The sequence below is a fragment of the Tiliqua scincoides genome, chromosome 3 (genome assembly GCF_035046505.1).
Source record: "Tiliqua scincoides isolate rTilSci1 chromosome 3, rTilSci1.hap2, whole genome shotgun sequence".
Lineage (NCBI taxonomy): Eukaryota > Metazoa > Chordata > Lepidosauria > Squamata > Scincidae > Tiliqua > Tiliqua scincoides.
The window spans coordinates 167,500,688-167,509,418 of NC_089823.1; the positions used below are offsets into that span (position 1 = coordinate 167,500,688).

Below are 8,731 nucleotides of genomic sequence, written 5' to 3' on the forward strand. Positions count from 1 at the left end.
AGTGGAAAAAAGAACAAACAAACGGAAAGATGTAAGTTCTTGCTTGAAGCACCTTGGTTAAAAGAAACAGGCAAGCCAACACTTAGAAGATAAACCACTGTTTCAGTCCAAATCTTTCTGTTTCATTTCAGGATTAGCCACTTCCCCTAGCTGTTGTCTAATTAGTAGGTATAGTGGATAAAAGGAATAGCTGCTCATCACTTTGTAGGAAGTAAACACAGGTAGATGCACTTCATCACTCACTGGCTTTTTCCTATCGCCTCCAATTAGAGAACATACAAATGTTTTGCATGGAAAAGTGACGTAATTTGTCAAAGGCCCCTACACTATTCCATGAATCAGATGCAAATAGGATGCACCACCTCAAAGTGTCCCCCACAATACAGAAGATAATTCATTCTTTTCTAATTGGCACAGGCAAAGGAATCTTCCTCCCCATGAGACTGATTGCTCGTATTTCAGTAAAATGTTCCAACAGTTCAACACTGCCTGACTTTTCAGCTTCAATTTAGTCATGCTTCTGATCCTCAAAAAAAGGGGGTGGCCTCGAAGCTTGAAGGGAATTTTGCACCTTTGGCCAAAAGTTGAGATATTGCTTGCATTCTACCAAAGGCAGCTCTAAATATTATATTCTGCTGCTCCAGTGTTTGCAGACAGACTCAAGATGTGCAGTAATATAACCACAAAAGTTCAAACCTTACAAGCAAACGGATGGCTTGCAAAGTTTCTTTTTTGCTCAAACTTCCCAAAGTCAATGCTTGCAGAGGTTGTTTGGTGACATGTCTGCCTTTGCATGAGGTTGAACAAATGATTCGCAAAGGCTTGAGCCTTTGAAGGTTTTTCCTTGGAATGTGCAAAAAAACTCGACTCAGTTTTAGGATTGCTCATGAATCCCTTGCCAAAAGCAAAGGCAGCTGCATATATTATAGTCCAACTTGGGCAATAAATTCCCAGTTTACTGTATGTACAGTGACATTGTTTTTATTAACTATTTCCTGCTGATTTTGTGAAGACAACAGAGGATTAAAATTTTATTCTACTTTGTATGTCTGTTGCATTATTTAAGACTAGATGATCCTCAGAGCACTGAGCAGGATGAGGTCAAAGTGGAAGAATCAAATGTGAAAGCGCCAGAACATCAGATTATGCTTCCTTTGGAAGAGCGCATTACCCATTTTCGAGATATGCTGCTAGAAAGAGGGGTAAGAAACAAGTGTGTATTGACTTAAGTGATGTAAAAGAAAAATATATAATCTTGGTATTTATGATAGGTATAGTGAAACTCTGGTCCTCTATGGTGTAATGATTCCTGTTATTCCTAGAGATGGTTTTTAGTGTTGCTAGCGCATCAATTTATATCTCTGTTGGATGCTGTTATGTTTCTGCCATTTGTTCTTCAAAAGACCAAGTGATGGAAAGGGCATATAATGTGCCTTGTGTCCTGAGAGGTTAATAATCATTCTTAAAAGCCTGATTCTAAGCATGTTTGTTTACTACTACACTGCTGTGTTCTCATAACAGTTCGGTTGCCTGATGGAAACTGGGTGCCGCATTTTGTTATCAGTTGTTATAATAGGAAAAGGCAGTATATAATACTGCAAATTCTGTAAATAAATAAATGTATCTAGGTCAAGTCATATCTAGTCAACACATGCAATAGAATGAGGTGACAGTATAGAGCAGAGGTGCCCAAACCCTGGCCTGGGGGCCATTTGTGGGCCTTGGGGGCTCTCAATCTGGCCCTCAGATAGTTCCCAGTCTCCAATGAACCTCTGGCCCTCTGGAGACTTGCTGGAGCCCACGCTGCCCCAACTGCTCTCAGTGTGAGGGCACCTGTTCAACCTCTTGTGTGAGCTGTGGGATGAGGGCTTCCTCCATTGCCAAAGAGATGATGTGGCCCTCCTACCAAGAATTTTGGACACTCCTGATATAGAGCAGTGGTTCCCAAACTAGTGGGTCGCATCCCACCAGCCTGGGAAGCACTTGATCCTGGTCCCTTAAGGGTTGGGGGGAAAGCAGTGATCCAATCCCCAGGATTGTGCTGGAGACAGAGGGCTTTTTAAAAAAACTTACCTCCACTTGTGCCGGCCTCCAAGGGGGAGATGTGTGGGGAGCCCCACAGATACTTCTGCATGGTTCCCCAGGTCTTAAAAAAGTTTAAAATAGCAATTGGAAACCACTTCTGTTTTCAGGATCGAAAACCAGAAGTGGTTTCTGATCACTATTTTAAATTTTTCTAAGGCTTGGGGAGCCCTGCAGAGGTGTCTGCAGGACTCCCCACCCCACCCCCCAACCAGCCCAAGTGGAAGTAAGTTAAAAACAAACAAACAAAAAACAAACATGTCCCCAGCAGCAGCATGATCCTGGGGATCACATCACTGCCTTCTCCCCGCTCTCAAAAAGACTTAGGGCCAAATCCTATCCAATTTTCCAGGGCTGGTGCAGCTGTACCAATGAGGCACACACTACATTCTGTGGGGGGAGGCAGTCACAGAGGATTCCTCAAGTTATGGGAACATTTGTTCCCTAGCCTCAGGGTTGCATTGCAGCTGCACTGGTGCTGGAAAGTTGGATAGGATTGGGACCTTAGTGTTTCCCAAACTTTTGTGAAGAAGTTTGGGAACCAGTGGTATCAAGGGTACCATTTTAGGTTGCATTTTAATGGTCTCCTACAAAAAAGACTCTGCAAGTACGACACTGGTAGGAATGTGCATTTAATTCAGAAAAAAAAAATTGTTCCAAACTGAATCCAAACTCTCATAAGTCCCTTTGCCTTTGTTACGTTTTTGGAGAAGACAAGAAAAATCTCATGCAGTACACTTTAAACTGAGGGAAAACGAGGATTCCCCCCCCCCACTCCCACACTGCCGCTGGGATAAGGAAAGGATGTGTTTGGGGAGTAGGAGTGTAGTAGGAGGAACTGGCTAGACAAGCCCAAGGTTCTTCAAGCTCTGGATCAAAATCCAGGCTTTGAGAGCTTTTCCTTCCTTTGAGAGAGAGGGATTTAGAACTTCCAATAGAGTCAGCCTGCATCTTACATGAGGGTTAGGTTCTGAAAACAGCACAAAGTGCAAAAACCACATATAGTCAAAATTACCCTTACATCTGAAGAGAGAGAGAAAAAACAAAACCTATCTCTTTAGAAAATCACACTATGAGAAGCACCTGGTAACTGATATGACTGAAGCCACAGCAGATTCATTTCCCATCTCACAGACACTCTGAAGCTTATACTTAGTGAGTGAAATGGCAGACAGAATCACGAACATATTTTCAGTTGCACTTGTACTCTCTCCCCCTCTTATGCATACACAAGTAAACAGTGTCTAAGATGCAGGTCTGCGGTATTCATTTCTGAACCTGAACCTAGAGACCACTGACAACACCTGTAGTGTTGACTCTGACAACTTCTCAGCGAAAATGCTAGTTTGTTTGTCCCTCTGTTCCTATTGAACTGAAATGCTCATTTCTTCTCTAGTTCTTACAGATAATTCTATCCTAATCCAAGCGATGAACATTTATTCTGGCTTACTTAGCAAGTTACCTTATAGCTTACCTTATAGTTACCACATACTTTTGATGGTGGCATTCCTGTGATATACCATTTCCCAGGGCCTAGGAGAAGGGGGTAAAGGGGGTAATTTGTACCCAGGCCCAGGGTCAGAAAGAGGGCCCAGGAGCCAAAGGAGGGGGCTCAGAAAGTTCCTGGGATCTGACATTTTCCTATCTCACCTTAACTCGCTGCTTGTGCATGATGCTGGGGCACAACCAAGTGCAGTGCATGCAGTGTTAACTGCTGCTGCAAGCCATGCGCACTGGGCCCAGGAATGCATCCATGACGCTCCTTAACACATTGTCAAATCTGGGAGGAAACTGGCCTGCTACAGTAGCTCTCTGGCTTGTGCATCCCATAACCGTGAAGGAGTATATAAGAGCTCAGGAACCCAGCTGCAGGGCTATAGCTGCTGCAGAAGTTCCGTTTGGTCCATTCTAGTGTGAGCCTAAATACGTTGATGCTAATTTTTTGCAACAGATTTTCTATATTTGAAAGATTTTAGAGAGGCTTAGGAGTGTGTTTGGTTTTCCAGATTATCTAGCTGCCAATGCCACATGGTCAGGTAGACCTGGACTCTGCATCAAGAAGCCTAGTAGACATGGGTTCCAAAGACTATTGTGGCTGTCAGCACCCTCCCCGCCCTCTTTTGCACCCCCTGTTCTACCTGCCCCCACTCCCCTTTGAGTAGGGGCCCAAAAGAAACTGTACCCCTCTCAAAGGCTCTGCCATTTCCCCTGGCATTGAATCCTGCATCCAGGTTGATTTCTGCACTTTTGGGAAATTGTTTACAGTATATTCCTCTCCTTCATGCATTCCTTCAGGTCTCTGCATTTTCTACATGGGAAAAAGAATTGCACAAAATTGTGTTTGATCCCCGTTACCTTCTGCTGAACTCGGAAGAACGAAAACAGGTCAGTTCAAAAGAACTATTAGCAAGGGACAATGTTCTTCCATTTGTATTTTTAGAAACAATTCACACTTTAAGATACCTGCAATGAACATGACGTAAAACTGGCAATTTCAGAAAGAATTCAGTCTTTGCTTGTGTTTTTGTGAGTTAGGGGGATTTGACTGTGTACATGGTATAGTTTGCTGTGAGCTTAATCATTTCCAACTTTCCAGTGCTGATGCAGCCATGCCAATGTCTGGTCCCTTACTTGGGGTTGCATTATAATTGCATCACTGCTGGAAAGTTGGATAGGATTGGGACCTGAGTTCTTTGGAGGATACATTGAGTTAAAAATCTAAACTCAGTTTCAGCCCAATCCTAACTTGCGCTGGTATAGGCAGGCCAGCAGGCCTACACTGTAGCTAGCGCAAGTATCAGGCAGCCAGAGGCTCAGCCAGGGGCAAGGGGAGACTTTGCCCCTTACCCCAGGGAGAGCCACTACAGTCCCAATGGGGTTACTCGAATCTGCGCCACCTCAGGAGGTGGCGCAAATCCAAGCAGCCCGGGACTGCCCTGAGCTGCCCGGGAACAGGTTTAGGATCCAGCATAAGTGCTGGATCCTGGCTCCACTCCCACTCCCTGCCCACCCGCCACTGGGAACACCTGCCACCCGCCCTTTCCTTGCCCCAGAACGTCTCCCTCCTGCCTCCTCCCTGCCCTCCCCATGTCCCCCAGAGCCCCACGCAGGCCGAGCTTGGCTATCAGAAATGTACCTCTCTCTGAGGCCCATGGTGGTGCAGGGAGGCTGGCGCACTTCCTGACACCAGCTTAATTTTCCTCAGTGGTGCAAAAGTGCTTTCATTACACTCTCAGGCTGGCGCAAGGGACAGTGGTGGATTGCACCCACAGTCATTTCAGTCCAACCAAAGGTAACAGAGTAGAAAACAGAGTGCTTTTATGTTCTCCAGAAGTTTCACTAGGCAGATAGTAAACAAAGGGACAGACTTTCAGATTTTACAATTTGCAAATGTAAAGTCTGAAAGTCTGAAAGTTAACTCAGTGCCATACTACCTTGAAATACAAGGTGAGATCAAGGAAAAAGTCTGGACTTTATATTTTGAAAATAAGAGTGACACTTGAGATGTTGCACTCAATTGAAGCCCAATTGTATGCTTTATTAGAGCATTTCCCCTCCCAAGTAGAGTAGATTTTTTTAAAGCAGGTTTTTAGAGATGGCTCACCTCAGAAGTTAAAAATTGATTAAAAAGAATAAAAGCAGATTAGGGTGCAATCCTAACCCCTTATGTCAGTGCTTTCAAGCACTGACATAAGGGCAATGGAGCTCTGAGGTAAGGGAACAAACATTCCCTGACTTTGAGGAGGCCTCCGTGAGTGACACCCAGCTGCAGGATGCAGCACACGTCCCATTGGTACCACTATGCCAGTACTGGAAAGCACTGACATAAGGGGTTAGGATTGAGCCCTTAGTTATCTAAGTTTAACGTACAGAAATCTGGCTATTTAAGCAGGCAGTGGCATTCTGTAAGCAGCCTCTTACAAACAGAGCTCCTGTGTCATTCTCCTTTTCTGTCCTCCTGTCAAGGGGAGAAAGAGGAAGGAAGTTGCAGAAAAGGGCATACCTTCTGCAGACATCTTAGAGGGTGGGTAAAGGGTCTCAGGTGTCTAGACAGCACACTGCACCATGGTCTCCTATAGGTCTCCTTAGACTTGTGCCAGCTGTTTAGCTGGTGCAAGTCTGAGGAGTCAAAGGGAGCACCAGTGGCCACGCCCCTCATGCTCATGGCTCTTCTTCTAATCTGTCCTCCTCCTCGTTCTGCCACCCTCCCCGCACTAACCTTACCTAAGTTGGCAGGCTTTACTTGACTTGCCGTTGTGTGCAGGGCCACTTCTGGCTCTCCACCAGTATTCTGGAAGCGCACAGCTTTGAGTGCTGCTGAAGTGTTATTTGTGACTACTGTAAGGCAGGAACTGCTTCAGGAATGCTGGTTCTGGCAGCGGTTAATCCCTATAGGATTGGGCTGTTAGCAGCTACACCGAGAAGACAAAGAGGTCACAGGAACTCTAATAATAAATGGTAAAATGATGTAACTGCTCAGTCACTGACAAGTTTTATCTATCCCCTCAATTTATGTGTCCCGTCATATTCTTAGGTGTTGAGTGGTGCTCATCAGATTGAGAACAGGCCTGCCAGATGTCAATAGGCCAAACCCAAAAAACAAACTTTGCCCCAGGGTTCTGATGCTTGAATAAAAAGTTGAGATCTGAATTCTATGTGATTTTTCTTTATATTCAAGTTGCCCTGAGGACTTCTTAAGTGAAAAGGTGGAGTAAAATACCCTCGGAAACCAATCCTATCCTTCTCTCCCCCCCTCCCCACAGAGATATGGCTACACCAAAAAGGAGTGTGCTGTATCCAGTGAGGGGGGCAGATTGAGAGAGGGAAGGGGATTTAAATTCCCTTGTGCCTCTGTAAGCTTCTCAGATCTGCACCAACTGATTAGCTGGTGTAAGTCTGAGGAGACAAAGGGGACAGGAAGGCTGCAGATGGAGGGGTTAGAATCCAGTGCAGGATCCATTGCCACTGGATCCACTCCCTCCCACTGCCCATGTTCCTCCCCCTCACTGCCCAGTTTTGCCCCCTCACTGCCTACCTCCTGTCCCTGCTGCTGCCTTACCTGACTTGACAGCTGTAATGGTAACTGGTGCCTAATGGGGAGCACTGCTGCCTCTTACAGCAGCACTCCCAAAATAGCTGCTGACAGAGCTGTGCACGCTCTGTTGGCAGCCATTTTACAACAATGGAACTTGCTTCCACTGTAACGACTGGTTCCGTAGTGCAGCCCAGTTGGGGATAGGACTGGTCTGTAAATAAAGTAAGTAAAAGCTAACCATACTGCAAGTTGTCAGAAAATGAAGCTTTCGGCTGTTGCCTGACATACTGTGCGTTTGTACATGCACAATGAAAACCCAGAACTTTCTTCTGCAAACATGATCAATATCAGTTTCCACAACAACAGTTAAAAAAACAGATGACAAGCCCCCTTTAAAAGCAAGAGTTTGGTTGGCAACCTTCAGTCTCGAAAGACTATGGTATAAGCCTACAGTACCTGGTATTCCCAGGCGGTCTCCCATCCAAGTACTAACCAGGCCTGACCCTGCTTAGCTTCCGAGATCAGATGAGATCGGGCATGTACAGGGTAACAGTTGCTGCTTTTAGCAAAGGAAGTTTCCATTTTGGTGGTCAAACTACAGTAGAGAATTTGAAACCAGTTAAGCTGAGAAGAAGAATTTGCACGGCAAGGAGAACTCTGTATTTCCCTTCAGTGATTTAAGCAAGGGCACCGTCTAGACCTTGCCCAGTCAATCAAGCTTTATTTTGCCTTTCATTTATCAAGCATGCACGTGATAGAGTAAAATTGCTTAATGAACAGTCGGTAAAGCTTATACAGTAGATATTAGCTTTGAAACATTGGTGGCATGGGCCTCATTTGTAGAATATATTACATACTGGCTATGAAAAGCAATTTTCAGCTCTTCTTCATATAGAAAATTAAAGCTGCATTCATGTTACTGAAAGCAAAAAAAAACTCTAATATCAGAAGATGACTTTTATGAAGCCTTAAAAATGTCGTTTTTCTGGTCAACTGGAAAGATTGATGCCTGCTGTTGGATTAATCCGCTCACCTTTAGTAAAACCTCCTTCAAAAAGGCACTACCCAAGAAGTTAACATTAGAGATGAATGAAAGCCAGAAAAGCTATTCCATGCCTGAATCCTAGTTCCTGAATTTGGGTGCTGTATTTGCATCCCTGCTTACCTTTTACTTTTGAGTAATGGATTAAAGGGATATTCACACATTACAGGTGTCTGTACATGTTTTTGTACCAATGACTATACACAGGTTCTCTTTAAAAGTGGTCCTGGGCCACTCATATGTAGGGCACATGGTATACGACCCAGGGCAAGATGCCTGATTGCCCCCCCCTTCCTAAAAGCATTAGGGTAATGGAAGTGCATTGAAAGTGGATTAAAGCTGTAGAAGAAATGCAGTCCTAGCTAGGCTGAGATTGAGGTACCCAAATTTATTTTGCAGTAAATTTGTTTTGTACTGTATGGTTTGTTTTGTTGTGGTCTGGGCTCCCTGGAAGCCCAGGGGTGGGGGAGTTGCCCCGTCCCCCTCCCCTCAGGACTGGGTATAGCTGTATTTGCATGTACAAGGTCATATTTGTAAGTACAGGTTTGGCAAAAGAAATACGATATTATTGA

At 44.7% G+C, this 8,731-nt stretch overlaps 1 pseudogene; it reads right to left on the reverse strand.

Moving 5' to 3' along the window:
- Positions 1 to 7,561: 7,561 nt before the first annotated feature.
- Positions 7,562 to 7,675, reverse strand: LOC136646886 (5S ribosomal RNA; annotated as a pseudogene).
- Between the last annotated feature and the right edge of the window lie 1,056 nt (positions 7,676 to 8,731).